At 37.7% G+C, this 25,929-nt stretch overlaps 1 long non-coding RNA gene across 3 annotated transcripts in view; it reads left to right on the top strand.

Moving 5' to 3' along the window:
• The first annotated feature begins 978 nt into the window (after positions 1 to 978).
• The window catches only part of LOC116229671 (uncharacterized), a 41,251-nt gene continuing 16,300 nt past the window's right edge, over positions 979 to 25,929 (top strand). For 2 of the 3 annotated variants that reach the window (XR_004167059.2, XR_004167058.2), the window contains exons 1-2: positions 979 to 1,061; positions 23,379 to 23,573. This is a non-coding gene — a long non-coding RNA (uncharacterized LOC116229671). Of the gene's footprint in view, positions 1,062 to 22,900; positions 22,997 to 23,378; positions 23,574 to 25,929 lie in introns of those variants that run through there. The other variant, XR_016464094.1, reaches the window with a different exon arrangement.

Genomic DNA, 25,929 nt, shown 5'->3' with positions numbered 1-25,929 from the left:
TGCTTCTGAATTGGAGAAGCTAAGGGGGAGATACAAAATGGAGGGGCTAATATAGTTTCTTCTCTGGTTAATAACCTTGTGTGGTAATATCAGAGCTGGCAGTGTTTGCAATGTGGAGGCAGCAGGTAAATTCTGAGCTCAGAAGCCTCTGGTTTCTCCATTTCAAGGCAATTTTCAAGACATTTTACATTTTCCTCTCCTGAAGTAAGATAAATGCAACAGATGTCTGTGAAATAAAAATCAGGACAAACACTAGTATTCATTTTTTCCTCTCCTTCTCATGATGAAATCATCTCAATGTTAAAACAACAAGGAATATTCAGTTATGTATTTCACACAGTCTTGCATAAGCTGACAGGTTTGTTTTTGCTACATGTTTTAAAATCTGAAGTTCTTCAGAATGGACCTTTTCCTTCAAACAAGAAATAGCATTTCTCAATGAAAAACATTTTCTTGAAAGTCATTATGCTTTGATATGCTCCACTGCAGAAGAGGCTAAAACTGCTATTTTTTTCATATAGAGTCATTTCATATTCTTGCAAATTAAAGTACAGCAGTCACACAGTGAGAGGCATAACCCCAAAGGTAAACCATTGGATCCCATTTCTGCTACTGAAGCAGTGTGAATAATGTCAGCAGCGTTACTTTGTCAATTTTCTAGAGTAGGATTTCCTAGGACTATCCCTGTCACAAACAGGTTTTGGTCTTGTCCTTGACAACATATCCACTGTGTCTCCTTATGCTTTTTCTGCACCAGCCTTTGCTGTATATTTTTGTCCTGATCTGTAATAAACACAGACTTAATCACAAGACAGATGCTGCCCATTCTTCTAAATGTGTTACTGTATTGGAACTGCTAGGTCATGGCCTGAACCAGTGATTGAGCACCAGGTGAGGAGGTGTGGCTAACCCTGGGAGCTCAGGTGCAAGCAATTTATAAAGCCTCAGATGAGGTTACCTCATTTGAAGGTTAGCAGCTGAGGGAGTAGTATTTACATCTGGTGATTGATGCCCTTCTGGGGCACCTTCTGGATTTCACCAGCATTTAGAAAGTAGAAAGGGTGAGTCACTTTTTTTTTTTCTTTTTTCTTTTTTCCCCTCTTTTCTTTTTTCCCCTCCTGTGTTGCTTTCTGAACTAAATCTTGATGAATAGCTTTACAAGTGTGTTCCTATCCTAGTAGAAGGCACTAGCATTGTTTTCCACTGTTCTGTGGTTACCCAGTAATATTTCTAACTTTACTTTAAAAAGATCACCATGGATTGTTAGTCTGTCTGAGGAAGAGCCATGAGCTAACTGTCTCTTGTACTGTTGCCACAATGGTTCTCATTTACAACCAAATTCAAATCAGGTTATGCTTTGTTCTCTGTTCTGTTTATTTAATTCATTTTTGTTTGTATGTTTTCTCTCTTGTAGGTAAGAGCACCTTTGTTATTTTGTTGGTTTTTTTTTCTTTCTCTGTGATTATCTCATAGACCCCTTTTTGAAATCCATGCTTTACAGGCTGCTACCAGTCCATAACCTACAAGACAAGCTGTGGAATTCTTAACACTGTACTGCTGTTGTTCTTAATCTCTGAGGACTTTTCTGTATTCTCTCTCATCAAATTCTTGATCATAAAAGTAAATAATCTTAGCCAAGCACTTTTTGTCTCTGCTTTTCTACTGTGTTTTGTGGGATTTTGCTGGTGTGAACGGGCACAGTCTCTAATTGAAAGAGATGCACAACTCTGCACTCAGAGAAAGGCAAACATGTAAAAAGCTGCCATCAAATAGTATATACTGTCTAAAGTCTGAGTTGTGTCTAAAAAATCTGTTGTTCCACAGCTGTTTTCCTGATTATTCTCTCCAATGTTCAAACATCTATTGTTAGTTGGAAAGTAGCATAAGAACTACGTCAAGTTCTAAAAAATGGTTTCAGGGTAGATATTAGGAAGAATTTCTTCTCAGAAAGAGGGGTTCAAGCCTTGGAACAATCTGCCCAGGGGAGTGGCAGAGCGACTGACCCTGGAGGTGTTTAAGGAAAGGGGAGATGTACTAAGGAACATGGCTTCATGGGTGTTACAGTTGGAAAGATTAGTGTGGTGGAAAGGTGTTACAAGAGTGTAATGGCAAAAGGGACAAACAGTGGCAGTCAGCCCTTAAATGAGGTCTAAGAGGAGAGGTACAGCCAGGCTCCACTCCTTCTGGTCATACAGTTGAATTGCCTGCACCTGTGTTCTCAGGGCTGACTGAATCCATTCCCCCCCAGGTGCTCAATCAGTGGTTCATGCTATGACACAACAGTTCCCATACAATGGGCCATATTGGTGATAGGTGGATGATTGGACTAGATGTTCTTAGAAGTCTTTTCCGACCTCAGTGGTTCTATGAAAATACTTTTAAGTAGGTTTGGCTACTTACAGCAGTGTCCTACCATGCAGGTTTTCATTTCTAAGAAGAGGGATCGGGCTTTTTTTCAAGTAACTCTGTAGGTGTCTTTGACAGCTGTTTCTGAGGGTCTGTTCCATCTGCAGGCTTCAATATGTCTCTGATAGGTGTGCAGGTGGGGTAACTGCCCCAGGGCCATGAAATGCGGAGGTAGAAGAGAGCAAAGGAAAATATGTTCTCCGACATAAAAATAGAAACTGAAAACTTCTGAGGGCCTTGGGAATCTGTATCTTGTTTTGGTACTTCTAAGGAGACTGACTGAACTTAGAACTTTAGTTTCTCTGTGCAAGTGATGAATATGGATCTGTTCCTTATAATGCTACTGCATCTCAGCTCAGCTCCAGGCCTCTTCTGTGCTAGCTTTTCTGTTCTTTAATATGTCCTGCTATGACAATTGGTCTCTATGGATATCTCCCCCAACCTTCCCCAACACAAAATTTTCTTCAGGTTATTTTCCGTACTTGTAAAATGTGGGAGCTGGAATGGAGAAATTCAGTTTGCAGTAGGTGTACAATGGCAAAGTCTGGGACAGAGCTGTTATCTGAAAGAGAAAGAATCTCTGGTGAAGAAAACCGGGCAAAAATGAAAAATAGAAACTATATTCACTGTGTTTAACATCAGTTGTACTGCAGCTGCAATTATACTCATGAGTAAACTAAAGCACTTGGGACTTTAAATTACAAATGCATAATTAGGTCATTCTTGTTAGTGGGTCTCACTGTAATATTATGCTTATTAATACTCCCAGGCGTCATTACAGCACCAGTTTATTGAAAAGAGCTTGCTCTCTAGAAACTTAACTATATTACAGTTCAGTGTAAATCTTTATTCCAAGATGTATGTCTTCTATACAGAGACAATTGAGGTGAATTTCTTAACAAAACAAGTAGAAGCAAAGAGTATTTTTTCCGCTGAAACAAAATTACTTTTGATCTCCCTGTCCATTCACACCAAAATGTATATCTGTGCATCCCTGTGTTTACTCTTAATGGATCATTTATGGAACACAATGAATAGAAAGTACTTAAATGATAAATACTTCTGAGCTACACCCAAAAGCTGCTTTAAAATAGACATCAGAGCTTCAAAGACCTACCACATCTTTTTTTTTTTAAAAAAAAAAAAAGCCTTATTTCCACCTCCAGGAAAGAAGTAAAATAGGAGTGCAAGGTAAGGAGGTTCTTGAAGCCAGTGACAAGGCAGCAGTTGATTTGACCTTAACTCAGGCTTCAACTACGCATTTACACCTGTATGGTGAGAGTGGATGTGATTCAATACATTCCAGCATCTCCTCCATCTGACTTTTTGCTGTTTACCTTTCAAAGAACATAGAGAAAAATGATAATCTATTCTAATGTACCTTTGTTTGAAGGAAGAGCTTCAGAAAAGTGATCTGCTAGATAGACAAACTTTAGTAGTACTGAGTTTTATTTCAATTTACAGCATAAACTTTTGGTCTTCTAACTCGTATCAGTGCATGAAACACTGCTTTGCCTGTAGCAAAGCTCTCAAATAGCCATGCTTACCGAGAACAGATACAATCTCGGTGTTCTTTGCTATAAATGCATTGTTTTATTTATTGTGTAATTCTGCTAAACATTTCACATTGTAAAAGATTTAGAACACCTTAAAAGATCTTGTTGTAAAGATCTTATTCTTTGGATGATAGACAGGCAGAGCTGGTTTACTTTCCTGTCATGTGTATAATTTCCTATTTCTCTCTTAGGCTTTTACCTATTCAACACAATAGACCCTGCTTTTGAAGGCTGAATTTTTACTTTAAAGGTCTGTACAAACTGAACTATAAATTATCTAAAGCACTGTGCATACAATTTCAAAGCACTGTTGGCAGCTATTCTGCAGTAAGCTAAGAAGGTCAAAGATGTTAAAAATTTATCTCAAACTCTTCTGAAATTTGTATCCCTTGTCTGCAGTAATTTCATCTCTTTAACTGTATAGCTTCTTACTTTAAAAATGCTTCATTATTTTCTTTGTGTATACCAAAGAAATGTTTTGTTGTATTAAACAGAGAAAGCTATTATACAGCACAACTACAGTGATTAGTATGAGAAACTTCTATATCCAATGAGAAAAAAATTGTATTTGTCATCCTACTTCAATGTTCTAGTTATCTACCTGTCTGTCACTATATCTGCTTTTCCATCTACCTGAGTTTCAGCTTGAACAAAATTTTTAATTCCTTCAAAAATGGAATATACAACTTCTTTGGAGAACTATAAAATGACTGATTTTTAACAAAAATATTTACATACATGGATTTTTGGGAAATGTATTTTTGTCCACATGATTCCCTGAAGTCATTGTGAACTGGTGAATCATTTGGATACATCATAAGCTTCAGTATATATAAATTAGCGTATATATAGCAAGAACTCAATCTCAAAGCAGAATAAAACTACTAAACTCAGCTCTAATGACAAGAAGAAAATTTTATATATATATATATATAAATATATATATATATATATATATATATATATATAAAATTTTACTTTCATTATCAGCTTCTTTGATGACTTAAAATCCACACTGCATATTGCCCCATTAATTTGGTATTACGTACCTTAACATACCTTTTTTCTCAGGTTGGCTATAGAAAACCAATAAAGCAAACGTGTAATTTACATGCTAAGAGCATTCTAGATCAGCCATCCACAGAGCAATCTCCATTCATCAGAGACATCTCTGTACTTCATTAATTTTAAGTTAAGGCATATGCATCTCTGTAGGGAAAAAGGAAAGTGAGACAGAGCCAAGAAAAGGGAAAGAGAAAAATGTTGCAATAGAATTTTAACACATCAAAGCTTGCAGGAAAAAGTCACCTTGCTTTAGAATATCTAGGGTTTTTTTATTCTTTTCCTTGCTCTAAAATTAGACACATACATTTCAAAGGAGCCATCTGGGCAATCCTAAGGAAAGCAAGAGAGACCAGACCTGACATTCTCAGAAGCTCAGTCAACCTGAGGGGTGAAAAAAAAAAGAAAAAAAGAAATCTTTTTTTCTTCTCTTTCTGATTTGAGGAATTAAAGAAAGCCAAACGAGACAAGAGAAACTCCTATTGTGAAGCATAATAGAGAATGTCATTGCAGCTTTTCCTTACATGATTCAAGGAGCTTATTCTGCCAGCATGTATCTGAACATGTTTTATAATAGGGCAGGAAACGAATGGTTAAATGCTTAATATAAGGACAGGCTACCTCCATTCGGGGGGGATTAAAAAAAAAAAAAATGCTTAAACTTTCTTATGCTGCTGGTTTGTCTATTAAGTGTGTGTGATCCCCAGAAGAGGAATTTTGGAGCCCGATGCTGATTTTATTTTACACAAATACTTCTTCCCACACAAATACCAGAATGGGATAACCATAGCTATGCAGAAGATGAAGAAACAGGCAAATTTTTCTAGTTATTCCTGACATGGTGACAGATCTTAGGTTGTTTTTATACTAAGGCATTTTTTTAGACATTTAAACACAAAGCTTTTATTTTTTTTTTTTTCATATTTGTGCTTGCCACTCATTTACATTGAAGAGAAACTTTCTGTGATAAGCACCATTAATTTCATTGAGCAACTGTAGAGTGAGTCAGCACTAACTGAGTCAAAGAAGAACTAAGCCCTCTACTAGAAAGAAACTAAGGAGTTGAATGGAGCGTGATAGGCAGCTACTCTGGAAAGAAATGTGTGGATTGGGTGTCAGAAACCATTCATAGATGTGAGATCTGATAGGCTTTTGCAGGCACAGGTAGGGGTAGCAGAGGAATTTTTTGGAAGCATTTTTTCAAGCACATTGTTTCAAACTTGTGGGGAATGGATCTTACGGTGCCTACGTAAGGGAATAAAATTATATTTTGCCCTCTGAATTGGATGAGAAATGAGTTGGTTAAGATGGCATTGTGAAATGCAGGATTTGATTACTACCTAGCTACAACTGAAGTTATTGGTTATTAACTTGTCTGATACTTATTTTAAAAAAAAAAAAAGCATACTAACTGCTTCAGTGGTACTTCTACAATTCTTCCCTATGCTGCTAACTTTGTATTTGTTTATGTTCATATTTTTTTTCCATTTCCCTTTTGTTTTTGGCCTCTCAGCTGCTCTTATTATAAGGAGAGTAATTTATTTTTTAAATTAAACCTTCAGAATTTTAAATCTACCCTGTATGTCTCCCCATAAGCATTTCAAGCAGCTCACTTCTATCATAAATGTTCTTCATGATGGATCCAGCCAGATCCTTAATCCCACCACTTTTACATGTAAAGCATCGTTTCTGTTCCAGAAGGAATGCCTTCTAAACTGCTTTTGAGTTGTGTGTTGTACTGTATGAAGCAAAACAAAACACACAACAAACAAACAAAAAAAACAAAAGCAGACAAAAATGTTCTTGGCTATTCTCTCTCTGTGGTTTAACATGCTGAGCACATTGCTCCTTCTCAGCTCACAGAAGACATCTGCCTCATGCTATCTCCAATGTTGATAACTGAAACCATGCTCATCATCTAACTCCTCAACTGCATATGCTGTCTCCTCCATTTCTTTCTCCCCTAGAGTAGCTGGCTGCTGGGTTTACAGACTGTCAGTGGCTTTGATTTTCATACCATGTCGGTGTACGCTACTTCCTTCTTATCCAAGTTAATTTAATCTGCCATCACGAAGCCCTGATCTTCAGTGACTTCAAGTATAGCTGGAGGATTTCACAATCCTATGCAGGCTGTTATTAGCTGAAATAATTTAACTTTCTATCAGTTTTCAATAGCCTGCTGTCTACTTCTTTTGCTGGCGTAGTAATGCATTAGAAAACCACTGGTGATGGTGTTGATCTATGGGATGCTACTGATTGCCTTTGAAGCATGAGAACTTGAATCTTTTTATGGGTTCTTAGAACTTCACATACTACATTACTTCCATTACCCAACTTTCTTGTCTGTTGATATTATTTTTATTTTGAGGCTATATCAGAACATTTTTAAGGGCTGATCATCCCGATTGTCTGAAATGCTCAGAATCAATTCTGTCTGTATATATTTTTTATCTACTTAAAGAAAAAACTGTGTCAGTAAAAGTTAACAATAGCACAAAAATATTATCATTACCTATTTCTGCTGTGTTTAGCTCTTTGAATAGTAAAATAACCAAGTGTTTGAAGAAGGAAATAAAATACCAACAACTTCATTAATGCAGAAAGTGATGTGTGCCATAAAATTGCACCACCAAGGATTAGGGGCAGAACTGAGGTATTAAGACTTTGCACTCTCCCCGCAGAGGTGTGCTGCTTCTCTTGCTGGCACATCATCAGTGCCCCTGTTATAGAATTTTTGTGTATCTCAAGTTTAATTTGTCATGCACAGGGTTGTGTGGTTTTTTTGTTTTTTTTTGTTTTTTTTTTTTGTATGTGTGTGGTAATGATTACTGAAAGGCAATGGAAAAAGATGGGGTTATGTGAGTAAAGAAAAGGAAATGGTGTGTTGGCTGAGGAGGCACTTGGCTCCTATTTATGGTGAAGCTAAACAGAAGAGAGACAGCAGAAATAATATGAGCTGAAAAAGGTGGGTTTTTTCTGATAACAAAAATCACAGTGAAGTGATTTTATTTAACTCTGGATAGTAGTTTGATTTGGTATGAGTATGAAAGTGAAATTAGCCGTGTGGTTAGAATGAATTTGTAAATGAATAAATGACCTTTGGAAATGAAATTGCAGTTCAGACAAAATGAACATTTCCATTTTCTTTTGTTTCAAAATGTTTCTCATAATAGAATGTTTTGCATAGAACAATTGTATTCAGGAAAATCTGCGTGTCTTTTCAGAAAAAAAAGGTGTGTATAGAAACTGGGAAAAAGAAGAAAGAAAATAAGAGGTTGTAGGAATTAATTTAGCTGAATAGGGAGCAACATACATAAGATCCTGGTCCAATTTTTGGATCCATCAGATACCTTAGCAGGGACATTCAGTATCCTGAACACATACTTTTATCGCCATAGCTAGAGGAGAAGTGGTTGCTGCTGAGTATAGGCAATGTGGCGTACAGCTGGGCAGTTCTGATTCCAGGAGAGGGAAATTGTTTCTGTTCAAAGTGATCAATGGTTTCTTCAAGTGATGTATGAGCAGATCTTTTATTTGATTCTTCGGTGCAGATTGTGTTCTGAACTCCTAATTAATTGTGCAGGATATTTTTGTTTTGCTTAGTCCCGCTCTATCTAAAAGCTGAGATTGCAGGTTTGGAACTGTGATAGTTTCCCAGGGACGAGGGTAAGTTTCATCATGTTGGGAAGTAGCCAGGATCCATGGTGGCTAATAAAGAGTCAGAAGCACTGTAGTGGCTTTTAAAGCCTAATTGTGGAGAGAGGGATCACAAGATTTCCTGCTTACTGTGCTCTTTGTATTCCCATGCAAAATGAGTCACTGCTCGCTACACCAGAGATACATCTGAGACTGTTGAAGGTTGGAATACTTGTTTTCCCGCTGTGAACTACACGGGGGATATATGTGCCCAGGGAAAGCATAGCAGTACAAACCTACTATACTATCTGTGCAGCTGTGATCTAGCTAATGAGTGATGATATCTGCAAAAATCGGACAATGCCAGCTTTAGAGCATGTAAATAGGCAGCATGTGAATGAATGTTTTGGGGGCTCTTCTGGTTGCAGTCTGTGCTATCACTTGTGCTGACTTTTATTTGGGACTCCTGTTACTAGGGATGGCTAAGGTAATTTTATAACAATGAAGTAGGTTATTAAGAGCTACTGTAAGTCTAACCACTCTCTGGAGAAAATGAACTGGATTTCTCTATATTTAGATATTGGAAAGATAGATGTCCACTTGTGAGTTAGTTGCTCTGTGCATGCGGTTAATCTGATCCAATTTAGATGAATAGCTCAGAAGGGAATTCTCAATAAATGTGCAAGGCTTCTTCTTGCTGATTGCAGGAGGATTACACCTGGCTAGCTCATGCATAAGCATCTGCATGGGAAACATCTAATTTTACTCAAATGGTTTCCACTTAAGCTGTCTCTTTAAAGAGATTGCTCTAGATAACAACAAACTGAGTGAACCTGGGTGGAATAAAAGTTTCACCAAATCCTAAGCTGAATTCGATCAGATTTCAATTCAAAACAGATTTTTACCTGTGGGGTTGGGTTTGGTTCTGATTGGGGTTTCCAACAGGCACTTGCAACTACAGGTCAGATGTGAAAAGCCCCAATTTCACAAATAGAAGAACACTACATTGACTCTGCAAGGCTACTCATGGGAATAAATTTGCTGCTGCGATGGAAGTGGCTAAGGCAGACAGAACACTCAAGCAGGATTGCTAAACTGAATGGGTACCTAGTAAGAAATCAGGAACATTAAGGCCTCATGGTAGGACATTGCCCATAGATAGGGTAAGCATGATTTATACAATTATAATCTAGCAGGTATATGATTCTCAAGGTTCATCTTCTGCGGTTGTTGTTTTTTTCAAATAAAGCATGAAAGAGGGATGAAGGGCTGAGGTAGAGGTAGGGTGAGTGGTATTTCCCCAGGGGTTGGTGTTTCCCCATAAGTGGCGTTTTCCCAGGGGTCAATGCTGGGGCCTGTCCTCTTCAAGATCTTTATCGAGGACCTGAACATGAGCCAGCAGTGTACCCAGGTGGCCAAGAAGGCCAAGGGCATCCTGGCTTGCATCAAAATAGTGTTGCCAGCAGGAGCTGTGTTGCCTTGTACTCAGCTCTGGTGAGGCCGCACCTCGAGTACTGGTCCAGTTTCAGGCCCCTCACTGCAAGAAAGACATTGAGGCCCTGGAGCGTGTTCAGAAAAGGGCAACAAAGCTGGTGAGGGGTCTGGAGCACAGGCCTTATGAGGAGCGGCTGAAGGAGCTGGGATTGTTCAGTCTGGAAAAGAGAAGGCTCAGGGAAAACCTTACTGCTCTCTATAACAACCTTTATAGGGAGGTTGTAGTGAGGTGAGGATGTCAGCCTCTTCTCTCGTGTAACTGATGACAGGACTAGAGGGAATGGCTTCAAGCTGCACCGGGGGAGATTCTGGCTGGATGTTAGGAAATACTACTTCTCTGAAAGGGTGGTCAGGCAGTGGAATGGGCTGCCCAGGGAGGTGGTGGATTCACCAACCCTGGAGGTGTTCAAGGAATTGTGTGTTTGGACGTTGTATTGAGGGACATGGTTTAGTGAGAACTATTGGTGATGGATGGATGGTTGGACTGGGTGATCTTGTGGGTCTTTTCCAACCTTGGTGATTCTATGATCCCATGAGAGAATAATGAGAAAAAAAGGAAGGAGGAAGCCCTGATGTCATAGTGAAAGTCACAAAAGTGAATATGTGCCTTGCATGGAATTTGGGTGCACAGAGTATCCAAAGAGAGGAGAGGAAGGCAACAGGTTATTACTGAAATGTAATGCATGAAACCCCATTATCAGTCTGGGATTCCATTCTAAATGAAGGCACAGCTCAATTTTATATCTAACCTTTCCAGCAGATACTTTCTCTTGCATTTGCAAACCACCTGAGAGAGTTTATTGCACATTTTTTAGTTAGAGAGCAAGCACTGAGAGAACAGTGGTTGAAGAAAAACATTCCAATACTGCCTACATTATTAAGAAAAATGTCACCACAAACCACCTAACACATTCCTTGAATTTAAAAAAACAAGACAGTGTACACACATCTATAATGAATGAGCCATGTCCTGTGTAAATGCTATAAAATCCAAGAGAGATTAGTCTGAGTAATGGAGTTAAAATCAAGCTAATTTGTTTGTGAGATTATTGGCAAGTCAAAAATCTCTTTCACAGCTCTGTTAGGCAGAAGGGTGGAGAAAGTCTATGTGTTAAGCTCAGAGGCAATCAATGTAAATTTGTTCTTATCAATATACCCGGCTCTGCTGAACAAATTAAGCTATATTCCCAAATGGGTGGTTGAGCCTGGACTGAGTCCAAAGCAACCAAAGATCTGCAATGAAAAGATTTGGATATGTGGAAGGATTAGCTAAGAGAGGGGAAGGAGTGCAGTAAACAGCTGTGGAGCTGAGTGGGAATGCACTTCCTGCTATTGAGGAAATAGCAGGAAAAATGGTTATTCTCTACTGTGTGTGATGTGTGCTTGGAAATGTAGGAAACAGTGGTCAGAACAATAACGAAATACTGATCCTTATTTTGGATCTATACATTTTATTCAAAACACTGATGTCTCTACAGCTTCTTTTCTTTTGCTAAATCTATTGTGCCTTCTTTTCAGATATTCGCCACTCCCTCTCTTCTTTTCATCTCTACTTTAAAGGAGCCATTTCTTTGTGCTGTCTCCATCTACTGCATGCTTCCCCCAGTCAGTTCCCATCTCTTCTGTCTGCTGTTCAACTGTCTCCTTCCCTACCTTTTCATCATTGCAGATTTTAGCATAGAGCAAAATGCCTGAATTCTCCATCTCACAGAACTGCCTCAAACCTTTTCTGCTGATATCAGTAGCTGGAAATGAAAGTAACTTTATGAACTGTTAGACACAGGATTTGCAGGAACAATGACTTTTCATTTTTCTTACTCACTGAGATGTTATTTTATCTGTCTTCAGCTTCATATCAATGTGGTTCTTGTTGAATGGACAATGGAGCATTGTCCATTGAATGCATCATGAAGATACACAAGGAAGGAGCATCATTACATTTAGTACTGTGACCAATGATGAAATTAAACTAGAAGATGATATTGACTCAGGACAAGTAGAAGTGGGTGGTTTTTTTACCATATTTTTAGACCACAGAACCCTTTCTGATCAGATGCATCTGGTTACTGACAAGTTGGCTCCAAAAGGTCACTGGTTGCATGTAACAGAAGTAAAAGCCTGCACCTATGACACATTAACTCTTTGGACTGCAAATTGCTGGAATCTGGAAGATTCCTTCTTTTCTAGAAAAATATTATTATAGTCATATTCTATTTTAAAATCTTCCCTAGATATTTGTTTTTAAAGATAAAGTATTGAATAGTGTTTTCATAACAGCCAGAGCAGCCCATCTTATACTTTGAGGTTTTCACAGCAGAAATTAAGAGTGCTGGGCAAAGAGAGATTGTTTTTTTTCTTTTAGGGAATAGAGGTTTCCACCAACAGTTTTGAACTGGGTTGAAAATGAGGTTTATTCTTCAAAATGAAATTCTGAAACAAAATACAGGTATAACTTTATTTCAACTGAAAATATCAGGTTCCTAATACTAAAAAGCTGAGAAGCAATGATATGTGATAAAGAATAAGAAAACTGGAAGATTATTCTCTTGACCATTTAGTAAGTGTCTCCAGTAGATCTTTATCTGAGGTAGTTTCTTTAGGTTCACTTTGTAGTCACTGGAGTGGAGAAAGTAATTTTAAGATAATTATTCATCTTAAAGTAGATACTTTAAATAAATCAGATGAATCACACCTTAAATGGACTTATTTCTCTCCATTGATTATAAAGGAATCCTGGGGTGACTAGCTCTGAGGTTAACACCTACATTATGGGTGTCTAAGTATGGTATAACAAATCCCACCCTAGCTGTCATCTTCAACACTCATTGAAAAGTGTTATTTCTTTTCCTTTTTTTAAACTAAAAACCTAAAGCAGAAAAACAGCTTAAGAAGAAGAAAAATAATTCAGCTTGACACTTCCCATAAAAAGATCAATTTTTATGTTGAATTTTTTATTTTCCTTCTACAAAGTTCCAATCTTGGTAAAATTACCTTCTTTATGGAGAGGAAAAAAAAAAAAAGCCTTTTACAAGACAAATGTGCCTCAATTCTCCCTGGCACATAAAAATCAGAGGGAGCATTCCACCCCACTTGTCCGCTGAGACTTTGGGTGCTGGTGCTACTCAGGCTTTGCTGGGGGCAATTTGTGTTAGGAGTCATAGTAATTTCACAGTCAAGCCTTTAGGAGCTGGACTAAAGAATGCTAAGAATTCATATCAGGAAGAGTGTAGCCCACAGGAGCAGGGAGGACGTTGTCACTCAGCTCTGGTGAGGCTGCATCTTGAGTACCGTGTTCAATTCACTACAAGAATAACCCTGAGGCCTTGGAGCATGTCCAGAGATGGTCAACAAAGCTGTGAGAGGTCTGGAACACAAGTCTTATGTGGGGTGGCTGAGGGAACTGCAATTGTTTAGTCTGGAGGAGGCTCAGGGGAGACCTTATCACTCTCTATAATTCCCTGAAAGGAGGTTTTATTGAAGTGGGAGTCAACCTCTTCTCTCGTGTAACTAGCAATAGGACAAGAGGGAATGGATTCAAGTTGCGTCAGGGAAGGTTCAGGTTAGATATTAGGAAAAAATTTCTTCTCCAAAAGAGTGGTCCGGTATGGAAATGTGCTGCCCAGGGAGGTGGTGGAGTCACCATCCCTAGCAGTGTTCAAAAAACGTGTAGATGTGGTACTAAGGAACATAGCTTAGTGGGCAGCATTGGTGGTATGTGGACAGTTGGACTAGATGATCTTAGAGATCTTTTTCAACCTTAATGATTTTATGTTTCTATGATGCTAAGAACTGCCAATCACTTTCACATGGATTTGGTTCTGTTGTAGGGTGGCAGTAACTTCTAGGCGCTATCAACTTGGACTGGAGTTGCACCACTAACCTGGAAGAGAAAAAATAAATTCATTACTACTTCCTTGAGCCATTCAGTTCAACCAAACAGCCTTGTATCAAAATGTATCATTTATTCCTTTAGACTTGCCTGGCAGCAGTTTAACTATAACAAACCGCCTCAAACAGCAGTAGGATGTAGTAATATAAAGCAATGCAAGCATAATGGAGCTCAGAGCTTTCTAGTACTGTAAGATGACAGGTTTTGGAGGGCAAGGTACAAGGTGAGGAACAATTGCTTGCCTTACCCTCAGCCAGCAGTCACTGTCTATAAACATTCTACCCATTCATATTTGCTGCATCGGGGGGATTTTCAAAGCACTTTTAAACCTGCATTAAGACTGCCTTAGATGTAGGCTTTGAAAAGGCCTCAGGTAATTTTCTTCTGCCTGCTGTGACTTTCTGTTTCAAGTCCTGAAATGGAACGACTGATAGGTGGGTAATTTCTGAATTTCAGCTTATATCCTTCATCTTGGCTAGTAATAAACCTAAAAAGCATATCCTGGTGTAGGGAGGAATTGTAAGTCTGCATTAGTCTGTGTGCTCCTTTTACATTTGTCCATTCAACACCTTTGCCATTTGTCTTTCCCAAGTCAGATTGAATGAATTGAAAGAAATCAATCTCTTTTTGTAGCCTCTGAATATTTTCCCCAGTAGAGTACTTTCCTAAAATGTAGTTAAGTCGAATAGCAGGGAAGTCAAGTTTTGTTGTCATGAAGGTCAATAGAAAACTCTTCATTGAATCAGTCATTCACTTTTTGGCACTTCACTTAGCACCAGTCTAGATGTTTTTGGAAGAACTTTTTGTCATTCACCTGTGTTCATATGTGTTTGACTGATGGGTTTTTTTTTGGTTGTTTTGTTTTGGTTGTTTTGTTGGTTGGTTGTTTTTCTTTGGTTTGTTTTTTTCCAATACTTTGTTTCTGATTTAAACTTTGCTTGCAGTCCTTTATGGTTAAATGATTATTTCACACCAAGTGTAATTTTGGTCAATTTTGTATTTTGGCTTAGAAGGAATCTCTCCAATGAACAGCTGAAATAAGAAATTCAAGCTATCTTCCTGATTAGAGAAAACAAAAATGTGCTCATTTCCTTGTAAATGAGTGAATCTTGCCAGAAAGTACAACACACTGGCTATGTATATGTGCTTATATGACATCATATTAAAACTTCCTCTTAATGAACTGTGCTCTGTGACCTCTAAATCTTCAGTCATTTCTTTATGGGATAATCATCTATCCCCTCAGGGGAAAATAAATTGCTCCTTGACATGTATTATCTACTGTATTTTATCAGGAATTTATTCTGAATTGCACTGTTATCTTTTTTTTTATTTTCTAATCTTTAACATTTGTTTCATCTGAAAAAAAAAAAAAAGTTATTAATTGATTCAAACCACAAGTTAAATAGTGTTAAATTGTGTAAGAAGGAGAGGAAAAAAAAGGTAAAGCAGGAAAGGATGCCTGTAGAATCATGCTACATTTTGGGAACTTCCAAAATTCCACTTAGTAAACTGCCCATCAGTATTACTATTAGCTTAGTTTATTAAACAAAATGTTACTTTCCAGATATTGGAAGAAATTTTTCACTATGAGGGGAATGAGGTACTGGAACAGGTTGTCCAGAGAAGTTGTGAGTGTCTCATTCCTGACATGTTTAAGGCCAGGGAGGATGGTGAAGAAGTAAGTAGGAGATGTCCCTGCCCATGGCAATGGGATTGTAAGCAGACAATATTTATGATCTCTTCCAACTCAAGGCTTGGCTATGATTCTGTTCCATGGTATCAGTTCAGATGCTTTATATACCTCTAAGTAGTTCCTACTCATTTTTATCCTTATTATTCAGCTTGAGGAACCAATTGTTTTCTTGTGAGTATTAGAATTCTTTTCATAAGTGATTATTCCGTACTGTTCCTTTGACCAGTAATCTCGGGGAAAGGCTGATGAACCATCAGTTTTTCAGGATGGACAGGTGGTGAGCCCTTCCTCTTAAAGCATCAAGATCTGGAAAAAAAACCACCAAAATATTCTCGCTCAGATTAAACATATATGGACAGTGTGAAATGCTTTCATGTCCTTTGGAAAAACGGATCTCTTTTCCCATGCCTTTGTTTCCAAGCTGAAAAAGGGCTCACAAAAAGCAACAAGCTTTTTGATTCCAATTCGTGGAAACACATGATCCAGTATCTGTTAATCTTTATCAGAAATAGCTTGATCTTAAATCCTGGTTATGTGGGGATGGCTAAAGGAACTAATTTCAGGAAGCTCTATAGTATCAATGTTATGAACAATACCTTGCACCTATCATACAAAAAGCTGAGGAGTCTGCTCTCAAAACCATTATTCGCAGGAGTTGCTAGCCCATATTCTGATGAGCTTCGTAGAAGACTATAACATTTCAATTATGCAATTTGTGGCTGCTGCTGATCACAAACATTTTAATCTCTCACTTCCTTGTTTATTTCCTGATGTTGATGTTTTTCAACACTTGAATTCTGCCAGGTGGAATTATCTTCAGAGATGAAGATGATTTTGCAAAAAATCAACTGGTTTTGTTGACAGCTACGCTGGCTTTTCCCTCTTTTTCTTGAAAGGTTAGCTGCACTACTTATTTTCTTATTTTATTTATTTCCTTTTTATTTACTTCTGACTCTGAGCCATTCTTGAAATTAGATTTATTGTAACAACAAAATGTGCAGACTGTCTACTGACTGTGTCAGCTTATTATATTTTATGTATATTGAAGAAGTATACATGCTACCAGTAATAAGTATGCACTGCCCTTGGGCCCAGATCCTGCTGTGTATCACAAATCTCAGCAATGTGGTCATTACTTTGTCTTAGCTGCAAAATTACTTTTATTGAATTGCAGTTAAGGAATCCTGTTATTTGATTTTTTTTTTTTTAAGAGTTTTTCCATATTCTTTCCCCTCCTTTTTCTTCTCTATTTGTAGAAACAATAATGTTACTTGATCCATGCAATGCTCTGTGGCTGAATTTTCAGTCCAGGTTCAGAATGTGCTGGGTACCAAGAAATCTGTGAAAATGAGAAATAGTACTTGCCCAACTATGCTTTATGAATTTTGCTAGTGTCTGGGTTAATACATCATTCATGAAATAATGTTCCTTTTCTTTGCAATGTTTGTAATTTATAACTTTTCTATAATTTAATGGGAATTTGTAGCCCATAGATGGTTCACGGTGTATTTTTTAGGACCATTTAAATCACATATTATTTGATTACATAAGATATTACTACAGTATTGTTTATACTCAATTACTGGCTGGTTTTTTGGACTTAACCGGAAATGCCAGTCTCCCAGTAAGAAATACTAACTCAAGTATTTTATTGCATGAATGAAAGAAAAGTTAAGAGTATGTGTAGTCTGCATACTGCTACTTCAACTGGTCGTGACTAATGAAAGCAAGTTGTACATAAGGGAGGAAACTAACAAATAAACAAAAATCCTGGGCAACAGTTTATGGAAATCTATCCAAAACTATTACCTACACCCAGGTTTGGGCCAAGTAGCAGTTAGTTGTTTATAGTACAGGAGAAAATTGAGCATAGGAAGCAGATATGTAAAGATCCTCTTGTCTGTATGGAAGATAAACCTGAAATTATCTCTCATGCACTGAGATTTAAGTGGTAGAAAAGTGGAAAAGTCTGTAAATATATAGTAAGTATTAATTTGATCCTTAAAAAGAGCCACCAGTGTAAGCCTTCATTTGAAAAGAAATGCTTTCAGAATGGTAATTTCCATTTTGAGAAATTTCTGGCGTTGTGTTTTGGGTATGGCATCTTATTTGAATGATTATTCTAGCTTATTGCTTCATCCATTATGTGGCTGTTTTGAATGGGATATTTAAAAAGATTGATTCCCATAATAAAAAAGAGTTGGAATGCGAAGATAGTATTCAGTTGTTTTTTTTTTTTTTCTAAACTAGGACTTTGTTTCTAAATTTGACCCAATGGAACTGTAGATTTATGATGATACAAATAATTCATCTTTGAACAGGCAAACTGCTTTTCATTTTCTTCTTTGTCAAAAAAAAATGTTCAAAGGGAAGAAAAGTAAAATTAACAGATTTTTTAACAACAGCAACAAAAAACATACCTTTAAAACAGAAAAGGTTGAATTTAAAATCACAGTAGAAAGAGCTGGAAGGAATACTGAGGGGACAAACATCTGTGTTCTTGCCCCAGTGACATTAACAGTAATTATGCCATTTCACTAAGACAAGATTTTTCTTCTTCTGCACTGGGAGACAATTTAAGAACATTTCATACCCACTTCAGTGACTCATGAGCTCTACCATTAGAAGACTTTTCTTAACATCTTACTGATTCACCCTTAGCATATTTTAAATTCAACACTTTTAACCTTAAATAAAACTAATATACTTTCTCTCTGGAGCTGCTTCTTGTGTTTCTCACCCCTCACTATTCCCTTATCTAGACAATCTTTTCTCTCAGTCTTTCCTTATGAGTTATAATTTCTAGACCCAAAACAAGTCTCAGTCTCTCTCTAATGAGCTCTGTTGTTCTTAATGTGTTGCCTACACTGAATACTGAAATTATAAACTAAGAGATTATCAGAACCAAGGTTACCTAAATGTACCTGAGAGGTGACTTTAATTGAAACATAATTGATGCAAAACAACTATCTTTTTCCAATTCTTTTGTTGTGGTCAACGTTCTCTGTAATACTTTTCCATTTTCAGAATTAGACTATACTTTCTACACAGCAAGTAAATGCGATACTTTATTCTGTTTTCTAGATATTATGAATATACTATGAAGTTGCTTTTAAGATAGATTTTTGGACATTTTTGTTTAGCAACTTCAATTGCAAACTGTTGGAATTGACATTTATGTGTGTATATCTTAATGGAGCACAAGGGAGTTATCTAGACTATGAACTCACTGCTGCTTGAACCAAAACACAGATAAGTCAGAAAAGACATTTTCAATGAGTTAATAACAGGGCTTTGATAATGACATAATATATGCCAAATTTAGATGAGCATGACACTAGTAGCATCCTGGGAGTTTTTCAGTGGCGTGAAATAAATCTGAGACTGAGTTTTTGGAATCTCACCTGCTGTCCTACAACACCTAGCAGTAAAAGATGCTTGTGTCAGTCAGCATAACATGTAGATTTTATATGTAATTTAGCTTCTGAGTAGGCTGGTGTTGGAATAGAGGCAGAAATTTGTCTTTTTTAATGAGGTGAAAAAAAGGAATCTAGAAAATTATTTATACAGGAAATCAATCGTACATCTTCCCAGACTCTGCCGTATTTGAAATATTCCTCTCTAGTTCTCTGTTGGCACTTCTTTTTTTTTGTTTTCTCCTTGTCACTGTGACTTCTGAGCAGTTCAGAATCACAGCCTTGAAAAGAAGAAGAAGAGCTTGATTTTTAGGTCCTCTCACCATTATAATCTGTACGTAGTCTTTTTATTGAGGCATACACAATATCTGTAGATTATAGCAGAGAGCTGCAGTACTTTGACCTCTGTTTTTGAATTTATGTTCATGTGGCTATGAATTTCAATTTGCTTGCACTTTTGTTTACCTTCCCCAGTGTTTATGGGCCCTTTCTGGCTATTAAGATCTAGAAGGGAGCATAAGAGTCAGCTAGTTAAAAGCTTAGTATTTCATTTAAACTGCATTAGTATTGTACTCAGTAGAATAGATTTCTTGTACTACAGACGCCTGGTGTAGGTCCCACTTGCTCATGCTATGATACAAAGCTCACGGTGTCTTCAACTTCAGGAGGAAAAAACAGACGCTTCCTGGGAGTGTTGTTAAAAGTATGTGTAGAGAAGTTGTCCATAAATGGTGTAGTGAGCACAGTTCACGTGGCATGCCCCATTGTGCCCCTGTGCTAACAAGCAACATTCTGCCCTTGGCCAGCTCTGTTCTTCACTGCATTGCATTTTTGGCAGACTGCTCCCATACCAAATTTCCTTTTGCAAATAAATTGAAACAGTATTAACAGTGTATTTTGCTGATGTTTCAGTTTGCTGAAAGGGACTTACTCCTAAATCACGTGATGAGAAATGTTTGTGTTTTGTCATGACCTTGTCAGATTAGGTAGCATATCTTCATTAAAAATACACAAGATATATTTATTTAATATGTAATGGCTTTCTAGGGTTAGTTGTGTGGACTTAAGTGTGTTTTCCTGGGCTGTGACTATGATCATTCTATGTTTCTATGAATATGATGCAGTCATGTCTGCCATCTGTGCCTTTTCTTCATCTCTGGTAGCAGAGCCACTAGAAATACTATGGCAAGGCATTATAGCTCCAATTCTGCAAAACTATTACAATTTCTAATGTGAAATTGAAGGCATTCTCCAGGAAATAAGCATTGCTGTATGGCGATTCACTCCTTTCTGCTTGCAGGGTAAGGAACTGAGATCCAAGTGGAGGTAATGCATCCCCTGCAAAAGTAGTTACTAACAGACTTTGTTTTCTTTTCCTTTCCTATTCTATCCATTACCTTCCTGTGAGAACTTTAGCATGTGCGCATGCGCACGCACACAGGCTTTTTTGAATGCATTCTCCTTTTCTGAATTTCATGGGAAAAGGATTTTCCAGCTTCCCCTAGCTGGAGTCAGAGCTGCTCTGGGTAGAGGCTGTTGCCATGTGGGACCCTGGAGCACCTGGAGGTCAATGACAGAGAGAGAGATTTACTTTAAACCTCTTAACTTTTTGTCTAGGGGCTAATCACTGCACTAGGGTGTCTCTCAGAGCCATAAAATGCTATGTGCACAATCTCTCTTGCTTGCAATCACACCCACGCATTCCTCCTACTCCTCCCCCTCCTGTTTTCATACATTTGCCTGGATAATGGATAATCTCCTTCCTGTCACCCCATATTGTCTCTCAGTTGGATACAGTAATGTTTAATTGAAGGAAAAAAAAAAACAAAACACTTCTGTAGCAATTGTTTGGAAAGTTTCTCCAGTTTTCTTTGTTTCTTTTCTGTATGCAAAGTAGTTAAGATATTCATACTTTCAAAGAGCTTTCTCAGTAGTAATTATTTTACTCTCCTGCCAGAGGGGCTGTCAATGCCTTTCTCCTCTCAGTTCCATGTTTAATCTGCTGTTTGTTACCCACATCAGCACTGACCCAAGGCTTTTGTCTTCAGATGACTTTGGCATGACTTGTACGTATACAAGCTTCACGTATTCAGCACAGATGAAATGTGTACCTCCTTATTTTATTTTATTTTTAAATCACCTTTACTTTGGGCTATTTGTTTTGCATAGATATTAAGGATGAGATTTTCTGGGATCCTAGTATGACTTTGTGTCCTTGTATGTTGTGTAAGAGGATATTAGTGGAGTAGAAAAGAGATGGAGCAGGCAAAGTGTGAATGAGAATAAAAGGATTACAGAATAGAAAAGTGATCTTTGCTTACAAGATTAGAACTACATTTTTACACTTCAGAGCTGCTCCTGCTCCAAGAATCTCTGAGTCAAAATTTCCTCCATCTCCGTTTGAAGGAAAAATGAGTAGCGTGTTTCCACATCTAGATGCAACAAAGTTGAATCTTTTTGCTAAGGCATCAGCACTTAGGTAATCTTGTGATTATGATGACTGCAGAGTGAACGTCACAGGCTTGATGGTTTAACTCAGATTCTCAGAAATCCTAATGGAAATGTTCCATTCTTCTTCCCAGTAGTAAACATTCAGACAAAGCTGAATTATTAATCACTGTAGAGAACCTCCATGTTTCTTTCCTCAAGTAAACAGCTTTCAAAATGAGTGTAAACATAATTTAAGACAATTCTACTGTCGGCATATGCTTCCAAGGGAATATTAAGGGGTATTAGCATTCATTAATCATTAAAGTCAGAACTACTGAGCTGAGTGAGAGAAGGTCTGAAGTTCTTTCTAAGTAACTGTATTTTTCTCAATTTGTCCTTTTTTTTTTTTTCTTCTTTTTTCCCCCCTGTAAACTTCCTGAGAAGGTTTTTCTCCCTAGGAACGTTATTACTCTTTGTATCCAGATAGACTGAGTTTGTTGTTATCATTCAGTGTTTCTGCTTCTTTGTTACACTAAAAGACAAGGGTCAAAACATGCTGATAAATAATAGAGGAGGGACCACTCTTTGAGCAAGCAAGATCTAACTCAAATCAAATAGCCTCTGCAGAGTATCATTCTCAAACAGCTGGGAAGCTGTCTGCATTATCTTATAGTCCTTTATCCCCTTCCCTAATTTGCAAGAAGAGAAAGTTAGTGAACTTTTTCTTTCTTCTTTCTTTTAACCTTAAAAAAGAGTTGAAATGGAATGTTAAATCCAGTTTCATTTGTGGTTATTTTCTCTTCTCCAGATGGATTCATCTAACACATACTGACAGCTTGTAATTTTATGCAGCCAGTGATGTGTAATAAGCTTTAGGTGTTTGTTGCACGAAATAGGATATTTGTCAGAACTAAAGGGTCCTGGCTGCAGGCAACAATGATGTGAAGGACAGGATAGTCATGGCTGTAACAATGCATTGGATAAAATAAATTGGAAAAATAAAATGGGGTGAAAACAACCAGCATAATTTCTCTGATCTGTTACAAAGTTAGCATTCCATGCATGCTCCAGGTATGCATTACAGCATGGGTGTCCAGACTTTTGGCTTGCCTGGGCTGCACTGAATGAAGAGGAATCATCTTGGGCTGCAAATATATTAAGTTGCTCTGAAAGTTATGCCTCATCTTTATTTCTATAGAAATGGCAGCAGATACAAAGAGCACAATATCATTACTTGATAGGGCAAATTCTCAGCTACAAAACACTATTTTTCAACATAGTCACCACTGTTAGCTCTGGATTTTTGCCAGCAGTGAACAAGAGCCTGTATGCCAAACATGTGAACATCTGCACCAGTGGAAGTGACCTGCTGCTGCCACTGCTGGAACACATCACCCACTCTTTGGCCTCTGTAAGTGTTCAGCAGGTGTCAATGAATGTCAGTGGGTGCCATTTTTTTCCATGTGGAAGAATCCAGTTCCATATTTTTGCTTCCATGTCAAATTGTTCCTCTGCTGCCATCTATCACATAGCAACAGAATGTAATGGAATATTGGTGGGAACATTCAGCCTCTGTTGCCGTACCACCAACATCCACCTCTGATATTGTGGGTCAGCATAGGAAAATAGAAGATATTACTTTCAGAGCATCCCTTGTAAAGTATGCAATATCATTATTATATAAGTAACAAAACATTTTAATTTTATTATTTGTCATAAATCCTTAAAAGTAAGAGAGAAACAAAAACAAAACTAGTGAGATATTTTATCTTGTTTTTGTGAAACTTTCCTAGATATGCAGGAAATCAGTGGTCACAGCTGAATAGGAAAGCTAAGAAGAAGAAGAAGGCAACATTTATGAGTGGCCAGAAGCTGCAAGAAAGCAAAGACATTTCAATTCTGGATTTAACAGCTAGGACAAGTGCAAGAAATTCCCTTCCTTGGAGCTATGACTTACTGCCTACAAGCTATTTCAGCTTTCAGCCAAGGTATCAGAATGTCAGAGCAATTTGTTATGAGTATTTACTTTTTTCTTTTTCTTTTTCTTTTTTTGGTAGTGCTTCTTACCTCTAGCTAGCATGTGGGTGGAAGAAGCACCTTTATTCAGTACTTCACTTTTCAATACAGTGTCACTAGGTGCTTTTCTCTGCCAATATTTTCTGTTCCTTTGTTTGCATTTATCCTTCAGAAAAGCTGTTCATTTTGTCCCAGCCCCTGCACAAGGACATCTCCCCTTGATAAAGCTGTGGCAGAGCTACAGATTCATTAATTACAGATTCTGTGGGCCAAGTTGGGAACAGTTGATCCCAAACTGCCAGTTGCCTTTGGAAGATTCACTGTCAGGCCAGTCCTTTCTCCAATAGAGTGAGTAGGCAATGGCATAGCCTGACTTAATGAGAATAAGATGAATCCTTGAAGAGATCTTTCTATTCCACTTATGCTGAATAGTGACAGTCTGCATCAGCTCAAACGATATCAGCAAGCACGAGGGTAGCTGAATTTTTATGAATTATATTGCCTTGGGCAATGTGAGCAAATAAGATCATCGCTTAGATATATGAAATATTATCTAGTCCAAATATCTTTATTGCTGACAACTCATCAACTGTCACTGACATCAGGGGTGTGCCATTAGGTAGTGGCATAGTCTGACAGTGAGATTAATCCTATTGTTTAATTAATTGCTACATGCTACTGTTTCACACAGGGTCCTGTTCAGTGAATTTGCCCAAACAATGTATTCCCACTAGATCTTGGAATAATACAGAGGTAAAGCCTGGTAGATGTTAAAGAAGGATCACATTAACGATAAAGCAACAGCAGAATGCAAAAACAGTTTTACAGTTATTGAAACTCATGGGTAGGAAAGGAGAGAGAGAGCAGCGAGGTAGTTTGTAGGAGGCAGGATTAATTTGTTCTCTGACCCCAAAGTAGCTTTTATTTCCTGAGACACAGAATCATTAAATGGCTAACAAAGTAAATCTTGGCTGCCATGCCCACCATGTGCCATGTGGAAGGTACGCATGCGGCTTCTCACTTGGGTGGGATCAGATATCTATTCCTGTGGTGCTTCCTGTGATTATCTTAGAAAAAGATAAATATAAACTAAATGTATATGTATACATATAGACTCTGTGTGTATATATCTGTATGTATTTTCTATGTGTGCTTCTATGCAGCTGATAAAATCTCAGAATCTGCAAGGTGTGAGGAGTATATGTGGCAACTGATGTTTTTTCTCCTGTGATGGTGCTTATGGAAGGCCTTTTGTTGAACTACAGCCTTGACTCAACAAAGTACACGGGCATGTATTTTGAATAATTTAAATGCTCTGCTGAGTGACAGATCAGCTCCTTAAAGGAGTTCTTAAGCAAGTATAAAAATTATTGACTGCACTATTCCGTGACTTGGACCATATTCATTCAAGTTGCTCTCGTGGCTCTCATACCTGCTGAAATCCCAGTTCAGTGACTGATTAAAAGGAAAATTATATCTCATCTTGGCATTATGGAGCACAGATGCTCTTTTATGAAGAAGGCAGAATGGTTGCTTATTTGAGATAATCACTAGTTGCTAGTGGTGGAATATCTCAAAAGGGACATTAGGTTTTGGTTGCCTAAAATTTTTTATGCCTGAAATTTTGGATGTACAGCATGAGGAAGTAGTAAGGAGAACCAATTTTCCATAACGTTCTGAGTTTGCCTTCTGAAAACCCAACACTTGGAAAACGTATTATAGTGTCTCACCTAGGTCTTATACAGAAGAAAACAAATACAAGTTCCCAGATATTTCTAAAACCTTGGAGCATCCCAAGTCTTTACATAGAGAAATCATGAGTTGTCTTGGAAGATCAAGGCCCAAACTTCATAGGAAAGATGATGTGGATGTCACAGATGTAGATGCTGAGATTCACATCCTGGTCTCTGTCCTACAGACTAGCACAACCAGGATTACCTGCAAATATTTATGAGCTCTGTCTTTTTTTCTTGCATAGGTTCATGTGCAATATAGATTTATTGATAGTGGTAGAAGTGGCAGTGCCACCTAATGGGGACCAGTGGTTTAAAACATTCACTAGCTGATAAACTCTTCATTTGCTATCTTGTACTAGGTTTCTTTCCCCTCCTCAAAACAGCTGTAAATTAAGGCTTTTGAAAGGACCACAAGAAAAAAATACCATTAAAGAATTGCTTGGGTAGGGAAGTTTTTGTGAAACACTGGAAACTGGGCATTGAATAAGGACATGATAGGATTCTGTGCTTGCCATCTGCAGTAAGAGACATGGATACTGGAGTGTCAGAATGCATTTCCTTCTTCTAAAATAATGCCAAATGTAGTAAGCAG

Source organism: Phasianus colchicus, chromosome 2, assembly GCF_987193195.1.
Source record: "Phasianus colchicus chromosome 2, bPhaCol1.hap1.1, whole genome shotgun sequence".
Taxonomy (NCBI): Eukaryota; Metazoa; Chordata; class Aves; order Galliformes; family Phasianidae; genus Phasianus; species Phasianus colchicus.
The sequence above is the reverse complement of the archived record's forward strand: the minus strand, read 5'-3'. Positions and strand labels throughout refer to the sequence as shown.